Here is a 16,400-nt window from a genome sequence, read left to right as displayed (position 1 = left end):
CACGTGTGTGGGGTTGCATAAATTATTTTCTAGAGAGTAACAAACACTTATATTTTAAAATGGTTCTCTTTTTAATAAAGCAATCGCATTTCTGTCTAGTATAGTTCAGGACGAATGGATAAGGAATAAGCCAAGAGCTTGTGTGAGCAAATCCAAGTTTTGCAGCAAATGTCAGTTACGCGATTTTGCAGAATGCCGATAAGCGGTTTTGTACTTTTAACGACGATATATAACCAGTGATCGGACTTGAAAAAAATCTGTGTGGTAGAATCTGGAAAAAAATGTGGTAGATTTCAAAAAAATGTGGTAGATCTCTGGGTTTGGATCAAACTTTGTACAAAAATTAAAAAAATTCTGCAAGGTTTCAACTAAATTGCAAACTATTTAATTAGACTAAAAAGCAATTAGACAGTGTAAGGCAGTTCCTTACATATCAAGATATTTTTCGAACATATTTTAAGAGCTTTCTGCAACCTTGCGGAGTGCTGCCAGCTTTTATTTTTATCTCATCACGAAGTAGCGAACAAATGTGGTACGTTCCAGAAACAGCTTATTGGGATTTGCCGATTTTAAAAATTCTCAAGTTAAGGTAAACAACGCCTCAGAAACTTTAGATGCACCTAAATTTGCAAATACTTTCACAAAAATCGCCGTTCGTTTTATAAATCATATATTTTGCAATTTAACATAATAAAATCACGTTTCCTGTCGAAAAATTTATTATTGAGTAAATTTACTATTTTGCAGTTTATTTTTAATTAATTATTGTTTTTTTTTTAATTTTTAATTTCATCGTCGCCGGGAATGCGAAATCTTGTTGTATATCATTCATGTTATCACATAAAACATAAACAAAAATAAAACGCGAATAAGTGGTGGATTTCAGACCTTGAGTGGTAGATGTGGTAGATGCTCAAAAAAGTGGCAGATCTACCACAATGTGGTAGAAGTCCGATCACTGTATATAACTAAAAATTAAAATATACAATTAAAAGTAAAAAATAAGTTTTTAAACATAATTTTACTAAGCAAAAACGTAAACTTAAATAAATTCATAATTAAATTGTGTGGCATTTGTCTTATTTGTTTTCATAGGGCCGTATATCGTCGCCTGGCGAGCAATACTTCGTATTCACCAAATGCAATGTCACCTATGAAGTGGCACTGAAATATATTAATTTTCGTTATCTCGATAAATTCAATGGTGGAAAATTATAGTAGAAGTTCATGCTTGGTAAGTTCAGTTATGGTGATTTCGTTTCTTCCAAAAAATGTTGCCCTTCCCCGATGCCGAATGTGTGTGATGTTACACTCTACTCGTTAAAGGGCAACGTTTTGCTTTCTTGTGCTAGTCTAGCTCACGCATTTCATAATATTGTCGTTTTAAACAACCATCTGATTTTCAGGGAAACCATCTCCCTGAAAAAGCTTCAAAGTGCAGAGAATGTGGCCTTTTTACCTTACAAGAGTGTAAAATTTTAAGAAGCGAACATACAATTTTCTCACCCTTCGCCTTTAATTTCGAATCGAACACGAAAAGGGAAAGGGGCAACCAAAAGGCAACTTTTTTTGGTAGAAACGAAATCGAAAGTTACGTTTTTATACTAAGATCATTATCCTTTCGCCGCCAAGATACTTCCATGCCTCTGTGCAGCAACAGATACATATGTGCATCCAACAATGCAAAGAAATTTCAAAGTCGAAAAGCTGCAATCACAGCACATGGTCAGCAGATTCTCACACATGCTTTTTAACAAAACATCATATGCGAGCAGTGAAACCACATTTCCAGCTCATGACTTACCGCCGACGAAGAAATAGTCGGATTTTAGCGAGCCCTAAAGAACCACTGGCACGATTAGGAGTGTCATGCCACTGCTGAGACGGACAGGACTACGCTCCAATCGGGTGCGATGCAAGTTGAGGGGGATCGATATTGCGAACTGAGGAGGTAAGTGAGACATATTTGCCATAATAAGAAGACGTAGAAACATTCAAAATATATGAGTGTGAAGAGCTTGAAAGTCTGGCTGACAAGAACAACGCCCGAGCCATTTATCAGAAAGTATTCCATAAGATTCGCGGTGACCTAGTGCCCTATGTCCATAACATAAATAAACTGTGGAGTGGGCACTTTTACGCCCTTTTGCATGGTAACAGCACAGAAAGTGGTAGAGAATATGAACCCGATGATGACGGATTTAATGACTCACTGCCTGCATGCATAATTTATTATAAGGAACAATGTAGAATGAACGCATGGCCGACGACTGAAATTCAATAGTGGTCTGCCCCATCCATCATGTTGTATGCCATGTGCGCCAACTAGCCCGAGAGCAGACTTTTATAAGGCTGTAAGATATTATGATATTTCAGCCATAAAGTTTGAAGCGAAATAAATTCAAATTCAATGAAGAGTAGCGTCTCCTTGCTCATTGCCGAGGACGCAGCAAAGGATAATGTTGGCGAGACGCAGTTATACCTGCAACTCGGAACGTTTCGAAAAGTGTTGGACTTCCCTGGTTTCAGTGTCACTAGCCTGCATAATGTGATACATGCTACGTAATTTCGTTATCTTTTAGGTTAACTGAAGATTGCTACATCCCTATAGGAGACATTTTGAAACATATAAATATTACGTTCAACATGTTTTAAACCTATCTCCATTTTTATTTATAAACCTGGAAAGGATAGTATCATACTACTTTTCTTTCGTAAAGGACTTCACCTTTTTACTCAAGCTATTCCAAAATTTTGTATGCAAACATATAATAGGTTGCCTTAGATTAATGGAGGCTCATTGCGTACTGCAAGAATCCGTACTGCAAGCTCTTCTGTTTTCTTGTTGTAAGATCTTTTGAAGTATTTAGAATATCCAGTTGCCAAGTTTCCCTCTTCTGCTTTAAGACGGACGGTGGCACAGAATATGCTGCACGTTTAAATACTTACTTCCTTTTCTATGTCCTCGCAAGCCTTTGCGTTAATTGTACGGTCTGTCACCCTTAGGCTCAATTGGTAGTGGTCCGTAGAAGGCCTTACAAGTAAGAAAATTTTATTTCCTGGCGATTTTACTTAGAAAAAGGTTCCAATCTTCATTATCTACTAGGGTGGTGTGTTTTTTATGTACTGTTTAAAAGTATAAATTGGTGCACCTTCCGTGCCCTTTCCTAGAAAAATTTTACTGTTGTACCTTTGCTTGTCAATTCGTCAGCTTTGCAATTAGCCACCCCATGTGCCCTTATAAAACATATATTAGTCTAAAACATGAATGGCTGCCTTACTTCTGCCAGAGAACATAAATACTTGTTTGCTCTCTGTGAGTCTTTGAATGAAGCCTCGTGTTTTATCCTAGATGACCAACAATTCCGCTTAATATACGCAGAAAATTAGTCTCTGGTCTCATTTTATAGTAAACTACTCCTCCTGCGACTTTTCCTTTAAATTTGAAGCTGTGTAAAATTCGCCTCTGGAACAATTACAACAAACGGTGATAAATGTAAGATCGCATTTGAGGCGCCTGAGGGAGTGAAGGAAAAGGCTTCGCCTATTTATACTTCCAAGCTTTTTGGAGTTTTCTTAGAGTTTCTGGGAATCGGGCATTTCATGAGTGTAGGCTACCGTAATAACTTTATCAGAGAGCTAGGCATCTTACGGAAAGTTTCAAGACCAGGGCGAGCTCCTGTAAGAATAACCATGGCGACCTAGTGACCGATGTCCAGAACGTACTTAAATTATGAAGGGAACACTTTTCCATCTATTGAATGGCAGCAGCACTGAAAGTAGTGGAGAAGACGAACCCGAGGCTCCAGTCGATGAGGAGGTACGAATGGGGATTACAGGGCTGAAAAATAGCAAAGCTGCTGGAACTGACGGCCTACCAGCCAAGCTATTGAAGCACGGTGGAGAGGAGCTAATATGGTGCGTGCATCAACTGCTGGCCTTAGACCTGACAAATACACCATAGATGAGGTATTGACAATACGCCCAGTCTTGGAGAAGACCCGCGGGAATTTGTCGATTTCAAAGCCGCTTTCGTCAGCACGAAAAGGAGTTGCATATACGCCGCTATGCCTGAATTTGGCATCTGATACGGCGGTGTAAAATGGCTCCGTCAGAATTGGGAAGAACCTCTCCGAGCCATTAGGTACCAAACGAGGTTTCAGACAAGGTGACTGCCTTTCGTGTGATTTCTTTAATCTGATGTTGGAGAAAATAATAAGAGTTGCAGAATTTAATTACTCTGGCGCAATGCTTTCAAGAGCGGCATTATTGGTAAAAACAAGGATTAGATAGCGAAGCAAAGCGAATGTATCTGGTGGTGAACGAGGACAAAACGAAGTATTTTCTATCATCACACAGGACATACGCATCGTGGCACCCACGTCACTGTTCAAGTTACAAGTAAAAGTAGACGACTTCGTTTATTTGGGAACCAGCATTTACACCAATAATAATGTCAGCCTTGAAATCCAACGGAGAATCGCTTTTGCCAACCAATGCTACTGAGTAGGCAACTGAGAAGTAAAGTTCTCCCTCCACATAATAAAACTACACTCCGTGACTTACTCATCATGCCCGTGCTGGTATATGGCGCGGAGACATGGAGAATGAAAGCATCTGATGAAACGGCCCTTGGAGTTTTCGAGAGAAATGTGCTGCACAAGATTTCCGGGCCTTTGCACGTTGGCGTTGGCGAACCCGATCAGCTGTATGAGCTTTACAACGACAAAGACATAGCGGCTCCGCTGGCTAGGTCATGTCATGAACATAAACGCCTCAGCTCTGCAATTATTCAACCCGGAACCCGCTGGTGGCAGCAAAGGAATAGAGAGGCCACCACTGCGATGGAAAGACCCTTGGCATTTCCAATTGGTGTCAATTGCACAGAAGAGAAATAACTGATGTGCTCTTTTGGACTCGGCCAAAATCGTTTAGGTCGAGGCCACGCAATGAGCGGCAAAAGCGGCGAGCGGCTGAGCGGCTTAATATTAAAACATACACTTAGGTCTCTTTTTATGCGTTACATGCGTTCCTAAGAAAGCAGCATAAAAAAAATCCGCATAAAAAAGTTCTTTACTTTCATACAAAAACAGGGGATGCGTTCCAGCATTTTTAAAAACCGCACAAATTCAGATACTCCATGTACAAAATTCTAAAAAAAACCGCATAAAAAGTCCAGTGAGGCATTATTGAGCAAAAAAAACTATTTATTTCTTCACTTCAACACTTATTATTCCATGTAAAACCGAACATTAATGAAATAAATAAAATTGTATCTGTATTTTAACCAAAAAATAATATAAATACCACAATAAATACATGAATATTGTAAGAATATATAAAAAAAAATAGAAAAAAAGGTTTTTTTTTAACAGCGGTCGCCCCTCGGCAGGCAATGGCAAACCTCCGAGTGTATTTCTGCCCTGAAAAACGGCTTCTCGTAAAAATACAAACGCCGTTCGGAGTCGGCGTAAAACTGTAGGTCCCTCCCCTTTGTGTGACAACCAGTGTTGCCACGGACACATTTTTTTTCCTACCAAACCTCCTACCAAAATCAATCAAAACCTACCAAAATTTTTTTAATTTTTTAATGTATTTTTTTTTAATGTCAAGCTTATTAATAATGTAGATAACATAGCATGTAGAAAAATTAAAACACAGCTAGTTAAATAAAAAAAAATAGCTACGTATAACAATTCATTTTACTGTACACTGAAAATAAAATCTGCGAAAATATAACGAAAACTTCCGTAAATCTTACGAAATTTTTCGTCATTTTGAGCTACGAAAGTTTTCGTTGATTTTACAAAACCGTTTTCGTACATACTACGAAAATATGAGGCATCAGATCTTTAGTACATTTTACGAATGTATTCGTACTATGTACTAAAGGATTTCGTGCTATTTCTTAGTTTTTTACGAAATTTTTGTAAAATGCACAAAAATAATTCGTATATTTAACGAAATTATTTTCGTAAAATCTGCACTTGTATCGTAGAATGTGCGATTGCTTTCATTCTCCACACTGTAAAAAACATATTACGAATTATAAAACAACACTTTTATTTTGTTTTTATCTTTAATTGTAAGCGTTTTTGTTTAATAAAACATTTTGCAAAAATGCTTAACATTAACGATTAAAATATAATGAAAGTGTTGTGCTTTAATTTTAGTCATGTTTTTTATAGTGTTAATAATAAAAGCAATCATACGTTCTACGAAAGAAGAAGAATTTTCTGACTACACTATAGTTTAGAATTAATAAAAAAGGTTATTTTAACTATAATAAAACTTAAGTCTTTTATTTATATGCATACGAATAGGTTCTATACTACATATTTTTTTATTGTTTAGGCTTCATTCAATAAAGTATACTGATGCAAAGTGTTAAATTATGAGACTCAACAAAACTAAATATAACAAGATATAAAATATGAAAGAATATAAAAAATGCTGGTTTTACTTTCTTAAACATTATAATATTTTTATGTAGAGGCACTTGACAGATTCGCAGCTTCATCGATGTTTGTTTCCTTGACGACTATAAATTAAAGGAAAATTACAAGGCGTCTGAAAAGCAAGTTTCAGTGAAAAGTCACACATGTACTAACTTTTAATTTCACTAAGTTGTGCTCCTTGCTTCGGCTTGCCATTGAATGGCTTGCTGATGAAATTGCCTATTAATCAACTCCAACATTGCAGCGCAAGGCGCAGCGTAGACGATGTTAAAAACATTGTATCCTTAAAGCATATTTAATTTTGTATTGTTTTTTATCCAGCAAATCCCTTTTTAAAACGTTTAAAATTATATTATACGTCTCACAGCAGCCAACAAGTAATTCCGCAATGACACGCGATACATAAAAATATGATGAAATATTGAACTGCCGGTAATTGAGTATATTGTACGAAAATATTCGTATGTTGTACGAATTTAAAAACATGTCTCTGCATTAGTACTTTATACGAAAGTATTAACTAAATTGTACGAATACAGAATGGTAGATTTCATTAATTTTAAAGCCATACGTAAATTTTACGAATGCCTTCCTATAATATACAAAATTATTCGTACAGAGATTTTTTCAGTAAGATTTCGTAAATTGTACTGAAAAAATGCCTTACGAAAGTCCTTTGGTTATATTTACGTATGGTTCGTAAAATCTTGTTTCGTTGTGAAAAATGTGTTCGTATTATGAACGAAAGTTTCGTACATTGTACAAAAACCAAGCCTACGAAAGTTTTTCGTAGCACTTTTACGAAATTTTATTTTCAGTGTACAGACGTACACAAATGTTTGCCTCTTTACAAATACACAGCGTTACATTACTGTGAGCTTCCAAGTGGTTCAAAAAAGTTTTACAGCTTCCCAAAAACCTGCTGCCGTTTTAAAAGAGTCTAAGGCCTTTAACCTGCCTGACTATCCGACATAATATTTAATTTGGCCCCATTTGTCCTTCTACACAAACTTCGATAGCGAATACTTTCCCCTAGAATATAGTTGAGTATATGTAATTCGCAGACTTTCTGAAATTTTGGTCCAAATACGCCTGCCCCAGTAGTCTCGTCGTCTGATCCGTCGGAATATCATACTTGGGACCTTTCGTCAATCATAGTTATTATCACTTTACAGCAGTCCCTTTCCGGAATTCTGACCTTGTAGGGTTTGTAGAAGGATTACTCGGGATTATCAAGGAATGGCTTTACAACCTCCAAATGATCCCGAAGATCCTAAACTTTCTTGCTGATCATATTGGGCAGTCGTAGGGCGCTCCATCAGGCCTCTTTTTCAAACAGAATAGACAAAGGATGAGTGCCTGTAATGACACCAAGGGCATCCGTTGGATTAGTACCCATAGCTCCTGTAATGGCCACGCGGACCAGTCGGTGCAGCTTGCTAAAGGTGGCACACGCCTTTACTTGCGTAGCTTTTGGTGCTGCATGTGTGACAATGGGTCCTACTACCATATTAAAAGACCAATAGGTTAGTTTTGGTGATAGTCCTCAAGTCTCACAATGAAGTTTCTATCAGGTGGACAATGGTGGACTCCACCGGTGAAATAGTCATGTAAAGAAGGTTGTTAAAATGTTTGGAGATACATATTTTATATTTTTCTCAAATAACTATTATTGTCGCTGAACCTACCAAAATCCAATCTAGCCTACCAACCTACCAAATGGAAAAGAACCTACCAGTTTTGGTAGGAAAAGCCCATGTTTGGCAACACACCACAAATTGAAGGAGAAGCTCGGCCAAACACTAACATGTGTGTAAGCGGCAATCTATTATTATTATTATTATGTAAGAATGCAAAGACAAATTATTTATCAGAAGCATTGTCTTGTACACACTGAATAAAGTAATAAAAACTCTCAAAAAAGCAAAATCGGTACTGCGAAACAATGGTTTGAAAAACCGCATAAATTCAAATCCGCATAAAAAGAGACCTAAGTGTATTGAAGTGGCCACGCACTGAGCGGCATTTCTGAGCGGCTCAGCGGTATTTCTATATGGCGCCGCTCGCCGCTTTGCCGGTCATTGCGTGGCCTCGACCTTAGGCGGTCGCAGCACGAATAAAGAAGAAAAAAAAAGCTACCATAAAAAGACTCCATTCTACCATCAAACACAGAAAACAAACTTAGTCGTAGCTAGACTTACATACAACTGGAGCAAAGCTTTTGCGGCTTAATAGTGAAATGACAAAGATCTCTATTAGACCACATAATTGAAACTCACTTAATTTTATTATAAATCTGCAAAGTAGCCAAATCATCAAACGAACATGTGTATATACATACTTGATGTGCCCCATTATCTTTGTTCTCTTACCGGAAAGTTTTCCAGCCACGCAAACCCATTAGTGCCACATAATCAATCGCAGTACATTTTGGTATTTTTATAATAGAAATAAAAATGCTAATATTTTACAACATCACCATCAATGCAATAAAATCGCTCATTAAACATAACCTCAAAAGCACATGCCACACAAATCTGAATAAAACAATAACCGCAAACCAAAGGAATTGTAAAAAAAAAAACAAAACAACCATTGCAAAACTGCAAATTGCGAAATGTTAAATGCGAAATGGGCAAATGGTGAAATGTAAGCATTAAAAGGTAAAATGTGAACTGCAGTAATATTTGTAATCACAATCAGCCGCAGAGGTCGTAATAATCAAATCGTAAAAATAAACAAATCCATTTTCGCGCTTCAGTGAGCAAACGGCAACAAAATTCAAAAGTGAACTAAAACCAAAGCTTAACGCCGAGCTCACTGATTCAGATTCAGTAAGCTTTAAACGGGTGTTGCACACCTTTTGTCCTATCGTTTGTTTGATTTTGTTATTCTTTTTTACGCAAACATTCAGGATCGTTAACAATTTGGAGGATATGCTAAACAAAGCAAAGCAAAGCGTCGCACACTGTGCCCTTTTTCAGTTTTAGCGTGCCAGAAGTCCAAAATAAAATGATTTCAGATGGCCGTGATTTTTGGCATTCTGGTTGACAAATATTCGGCTACTAAGTCAATCTAATAAATTCATAAGAAAAAAACTCTGTGCGTGTAATCCTTATGCGCGGAAGAAGTGAAACTTAATAGAAGAAATGCCAGAAAGAAAGAAATGTGCAATATATATACACATGTACATATTTTCTAATATACCACAAACATATTTATTAAAAATTTATTTTTAACGACCTTTAATTTTTTTTATTTTTTATAACCAACTGCAAAGCTTAGTTATTATTTGTGCCTGAGAAAACATCCATATCTACAATATTAACTAGTAGCTTTTGGTAACTAAAGAAAGACACAAAACATTATATTTCAATATTATTAATATTTCTGGAAAAACCCGCATCAATGGTAGCCGCTCTATTGGTTGTTGGATCATTTCTACCATTCACCATTTCCAGTGAAAATGTTTCTTCAATCTTCATCTTCATCTTATTCTTATTCAAAACCATTTCTTTTGTTACCCATATTGGGAAACTTTATTTATTTTAATAAATAATTTGAATATTATTTTCTTATATATGGCAAACCTTTAAAAAACTTTCATGTGACACCTGGTTTTTTGAAAATTGAACGAACCATCTCCGAACTCGTGTAAGAAGTTTCACTTCAAAAAAAAACAACAAAAGTAATCGGTATTGCTCATTGTGACGCGTAGAAATATTAATTTTTTAGCGTGAAGTTTTTCGCATACTTTTAAGTAGCAGTAGTTTTTTTTTTGCGAAGTTGTTTTAAAAATAATTATTTATGCGTGGTTTAGTTTCAATGTTTTCTAATTTCTTTACTAAGTTTCCAGGCTGTAGTGAAGATTGATAATTTTCGATATATTTAAACAAAAAATATTCCAAAAAGTAAGTAATTGTGAAAATATTAATATTTTTACTGGGGCAGATCTTTCGAATCTAACTTCATCTATACTGGTGTTCATATGCAAACTAATAAGGAACATTTCTACTTTTAATTTACGTAAGCACTTTTCGCACAAGTCTGCAGTCATCCGAAGCGCACTTTTTGACGAGTGGCTTAAAGGCAAAAAAGATGATAATAATGGTGCTGTAATGAAATATATTTTGGATAAAGTGGGAGGAGACATTGACCATGAAAGATTAAACGAGTTTATCGGTAAGATCTGCAGTAAATTTTGTTTAAAATGGGGCCGCTGCTTTCGTTTGAAGTCCCGTTTCCTGCAGCTGCTCTCCAACTGGTTGTCGCAAAGTGTGGATTTATCCGACTTTTTTCTTGACGTAACACCGTATTGACATAACATCAATATCATAGGTACATCCATTTAATAGCTACAACTTTTGGCACGCTAAAATTGAAAAAGGGCACACTGTGCGACGCAGCGCTTTTATGATGGCAGCGGATGCGCGAACGAGTGTCGATATCATCATCAAAAGCATCATCAACAGCAGTAATAATAGTAAAATCCAGATAACAGCAGAAGGCGTATATGTACATACATATATATGTATTATGAGGTTGAGGGTGTGAATTGAAGGAAATGAGCGAAATAAAAATAAGCCGTGAAAACAATAGGAACACCCTTGTACCTGTAACATTGATTTTGAGGGCATAATTGTATGGATCTACTGCATTTGGATATTTGTAAATACATATATTCACTTATGGATAAGAAAGTATTTTGCTTTTCTGACAACTATTTGTGCACAGATTGAAAATACGGTATTAAAACAATCCGTAAGTCGCTTAACTTTCAGACAAAATTGTCGGGCGTTTTCCTTGGCCAACATTTCAGACTCTTCATAATCACTTATTTCTGCCTCCCACTTTTTGTAAGCAAATACTCTTGATCCCCTCTTCAGATATCTATAAAGATCCCATTCTTGTTCAAGCTGCCATTGGAGTCGTGACTGGGGCATCGATCATAAGCGCGCTCATTTTCTGGGGGTTTCTCTTCCCAAATTAGGTCGCTTCCGAACGGGTGTGCGTTTGCGTAGGTCATGGAGTGGCTTCAGCCGGATAATTCAAAAAGTTTTACGACGGTTTTATGGCGCAAAGTTTAGGAACAAATCCTCTGCCGTTTTGCTATAAGGAATAGTCTTCAAAACTATTATATGACCAAAAGGTCCCAACAGCCGAGACTTTGTAGTGTAAATGGTTGTTCTATTGTTAGCTTTTAAATTGTATTTTGTATAGGGATCTTTTAGTAGTAAACAACATGAATTTATAAAACATTTAAAAGCTTTATAAGGCACTTTATGTAGAGCCTTTGGTATTACACTGTCTAAAAGTTCCTTCGAAACATCTTTCGGAATGCTTTTCATAAGGAATGTCACACGAAAAAAAATTAATATTTCTGAACTAAAAACTTTTCGCTTCCTTTCTCGTACACACTGATGACTGAAATATTGTATGAAATGAAATGTCAATTGAATAAAAATTTCACCTTGTTTATACCTACGAACAAACCGCATTAACAAAAAACCGATTTGATTTAACACATATTTTTTTCTAACGTTTATTCCTCAGTCTTTATAGCGCACTCGATTAAACCTTATTGAAATGTAAACAAACTCCGTTAGTTTTATTCGACATTTATTTAATAATAAATTTGTGCGGTGTACCGAAATGGAAGCGAACAGTATAGTTCATACAAATTTATTATAATAATAAATACCATGATAAAAATATAGTAAGGTAGCATGATTCAATAATAAAAGGTTTGCTCAAAAAGCAGTTTTCTCGCTCCCTCTTGACAAAATCGGCTCCCTTAGCAAAGCATTGTGTGTGGGTTCGTGTGTGGTGCAAAGCTTTTGTAAGGGAGCTAAGGGAGTGTCAAAACTCTAATGTCAATAAAGAGCAAACCTTTAATTATTGAATCAGGGTAAGGTAGAACCGCTTGACGTTTCCAAGCAATTTAATTTTTAAATTTACTCACAAACTCACCCACACATTTTCATTTTCAAACTCAAGCAACAACAATTTCGAACAATTTCATTTTTTTATTTTCACTTTTATATGATTTCAAAATGTTGGCAAACTTCAAAAAAAAATCATGGCCGACAAATTGAGAGAACGGTTCTACCTTGCTATATTTTTATCATGATAAATACTATTAAAAATGGGCTGTATAAAGAAAAAATAGCCAATTTTGATTTCGCGTTAAGTACATTATTGTTGTTGTTGTTGTAGCGGCTACAACAACCCCGCCCAGATCGGTTGATATCACAGTTGTTGTAGTCGAGTTCCACTAACGGCCGCCCTAAGAAGCGTGCAGCTTCTACGGGATCGGTCCACAGAAACAACGCCGTTAGGGTTGTCGGGTTTTCCGGGCATGCGAAGAGATGTTTCGAGTCGTGAGGGGTCTCTCCGCATGCCGGACACTCATTTGGCACATCCGCATTTAGCCTACTCAGGTATGAGTTTAAACTGCTGCAGTAGCCAGATCGAAGTTGGGCTATTGTTGTACATTATTCGGTTATACGGGTTTTCTAACCGATGTGAAAAATTAAAAACCGATTTGAAAATAAATTCGAGTCAATATACTTTTCGAGTTCAAAGCGTATTGAAATTGTGTATATGCAGCTGTTTTAATCACATCGAACTGAGTTACAGCGCTTTATGTGTCGGTATAAACAAGGTATTTATAAACGCAAACAGTTTTACCAAAATTACTTTTTTAATCGGTTTTGTAGTCCATAAAATATTCAGCCCTATACTGCATTTCGACTACGTTCCCGCATTCCGCTCCGCAAACAATCGTAATTTAGTATTCTGAGTTACGATCGAGTCGAATGTGCGAAATCGAAACAAAACAAAACGAATATTTGCCACTAAACTATGTATAGCATCTTATGAAGTTAAAATTTGGAAATATTTTAAAATAACTAAATATATCTTACATCATTGTAATTTAAAAATGAAATTTCGTTTGTTCTTACTTTAAGTGGAGTCATAATTATACGAATGAAATCCAGAGCCACGGCGTTATCGCTTGAAGAGGAGTACGAGTCCCAGATTTCTGATGCGAAAATTGAAAGGCGGAGATTTTGTTTGAGCACTCCACATTTGCATTTACTACAGAGTGGAAGATTTGAACGAAAATGAATTCTATGTTACTAGGAGGGGAAGAACAAAGCTTATCCTTACATAGCAAATCGAATTCGAGACAACATACGCACCTCTTTTTAAAAAGTTAGTAAAAACTAGTACAAAAATAAAAACAACATTTGTTTTATATCACTCTACATTTTATGTATGTATGTACGTATGTCTATTAACTTTATAAAAATAGAATAAATTATCCAGTATCCAGCAGTATCCCTTTTGTATGCTATTATTTCAGCCAATTTTTCGTATTGCGCTGGTGTTGTTGTTTTAGACTTTTAAACATTACAATTAACATCGCGAAAACACAGAAATCGATAAAATTCATTTATGATGACCTTTATAATCATGCACAGTGTATTTGAATTATTTTTTTTTTTTTTTTTAATTTTATTATTTAAATCCAAGATAATGACAATCCACGAAAATAACAATCCGTCAACAAATTTTCAACTTAGAAAAACGGAACTACGATCAAAGCGTAAAATAGGTATAATCGTAAATTTCGAAGATTGATCGAAACGAAACGGAACGCAGAATACAAAAATTGCCAAACGGAGAAAATTTCGATTTGAGTCGAAACGCAGAATATGGCTGATTAATATTTTGAAATAACGAAAAAAATTCACATTTAGCTTCCTATAATATAAGAACATTTTTAAATTCCACTAAATTATTTTGGCATGGTTAAAATAAGTAAAAAAAGTACTATCGATCAACATTTTTTAGGTTTTGCATAGCTTAACGGATAGTATGCTCGATGTTTGCGCAAAACATTTATAGCGGGGAGAATGGCCCATATAATAATGCAGATCATACCTTTAAGTTATCGGTGCAAATTTTTACAGCCCCCTTTCCCGAAATCCTGGCTATGACACTATCTCGCAATATTCAAAGAGAATTAATCACTTTATTTATGCTGGTTCAAAATTCATATGCCTAATTTCGACGTGAGATGACTGCAATCGTTTCAATTCAATTTTTTTCATGTTGCAAGTAGCAAAAGTATATCGTTAATTGCATATGAAATGGATATGCCTTTAACCAGCATATGATGCTCCATAAAGATGCTTAGCAATCTTAAACCGTATGCCACCCAAAGGTCATAAAATTAATTGAAACGGTTAATTACTTACTACAGCGCAATCTGAGGTAACTAAATATTTAACTACTTATTTAAGTGAGTGCACCTTACATACTTAAGTGCATAAATTCTCGCACACCATTTGACAGCAACAACAAACACAAAGCATGTGTTGATAATTTTATTTACATGCTCATTACCGCACTTCTTCGACCAAATAACAGACTTGGCTACTAACCATTTGCACTTTTACGACCAACCAAAAACAATAACAACTACAAAAACATGTGTGGCTGTGCAAGTGTATTAGTACGCGACTCGCTCCTGGCGGAAGCCTCACATCAAATGACCCTTTAAACATCTTCCATGCTATTATATTTTGGCCTGCAAGTGAGATATATCCTTTTGTCATTTGACGCATTAAATGAAAATAAACTGTAGCTTAAAATGTTTACGACTCTTGATGAGCTGCTGAAGCTGTCGATGTTCATGTTGACTCGTGACTATTAGGTGGTTGATGGTGACTCGTCGATTGTCGTCGAATAGACTGGCGGCACGCATCTAAATATTTATGTATCTATGCGCGCTCTTGTCAGGCTTGCTCGTCCATCTGTTTTTCTTATTGTTATTATGTGCACTCTACAGTTATGTAGTGCAATGAAATGCAAACAAAAGCCTGCAGGGCAACCAGGCTAAATACTCGACGACCAACCAACTTTTTATAGCATTTTTATGTGTTTTTTATGTTTCATTCTAACCTCAATTTAATTGTTTATCCGGTGACAACCATTTTATTATAGCAGCAGTCGCACACACACACACACACACACCCCAACGAAAGACGAGCGAATTTTACGATCCAATGGAGCAAAATCCCTACAGTCTTCTTCATTCCACTAAAATTACACTCCTGCGCCTGTCGTACGTTCGCTCTAGCTCCACCCAATTTGAAGTGCCGCTGTTGTCATACACATTACGAGCGCTTTAGTTGTTTGATAGGACGTTGCGGGTGTACGTGTGTCGATTGCGTTGTGGCAGCTGTCAAATTGACAGTTGTAAAAATTGACACATCCACATCCGCCCGGAACAACCGTAGCAGCAACCAACAACCGTCAAGCGAGAACTATGCACATCCTACAATAATAATGATAATAAAAACATGAAACAACAACGAATTACAGTTTATAGTACCGTTGTGTGGCATCATGCTTCCCGCCACAAGCACCTATCTACATACATACCAATATATGTATGTACATTTTACCAAAAAGTTCATGGGAAGTTGTAAAAATCTGGCCAAGTGTGTGCGAAAAACTACTAAAGCTCTTCATTTGCTCTTCCGGTGCTAATTTACGAGCGTCGCGCAGCCGGCAGTCAGCAACCAACAGCAACAGCAGCTCAAAGCGATTGCCCTTCATTTTACGATTATGATGACGCTGATGATGCTGCTGATGTTGTCGTTGATGACTATGGCAATAGTTGCGTTAGCCCTATTGATGGCAGCGCTGAGTTGTTGTTGTTATTGTTGCAACTTGGCGATGACGCTTGACGGCGGTGTTGCTTTTCATTTTATGCCACAGTGGATTTTCGCGTTTGATGATAATGTCGACAGTGATGCGAATTTTAGTGTTGTTGCATGCTTGCGGAAAATTGATGCGAGTGGATTTCGCATTCGCTTTTCATGATCTTTTTAATTTATTATAATAGATTTTTTACGATTGGTTTAT

This window comes from Rhagoletis pomonella, unplaced genomic scaffold, assembly GCF_013731165.1.
Source record: "Rhagoletis pomonella isolate Grant_MI unplaced genomic scaffold, Rhpom_1.0 Rhpom_scaffold_00004, whole genome shotgun sequence".
NCBI classification, from domain to species: domain Eukaryota; kingdom Metazoa; phylum Arthropoda; class Insecta; order Diptera; family Tephritidae; genus Rhagoletis; species Rhagoletis pomonella.
This window is presented reverse-complemented; position numbering follows the sequence as displayed.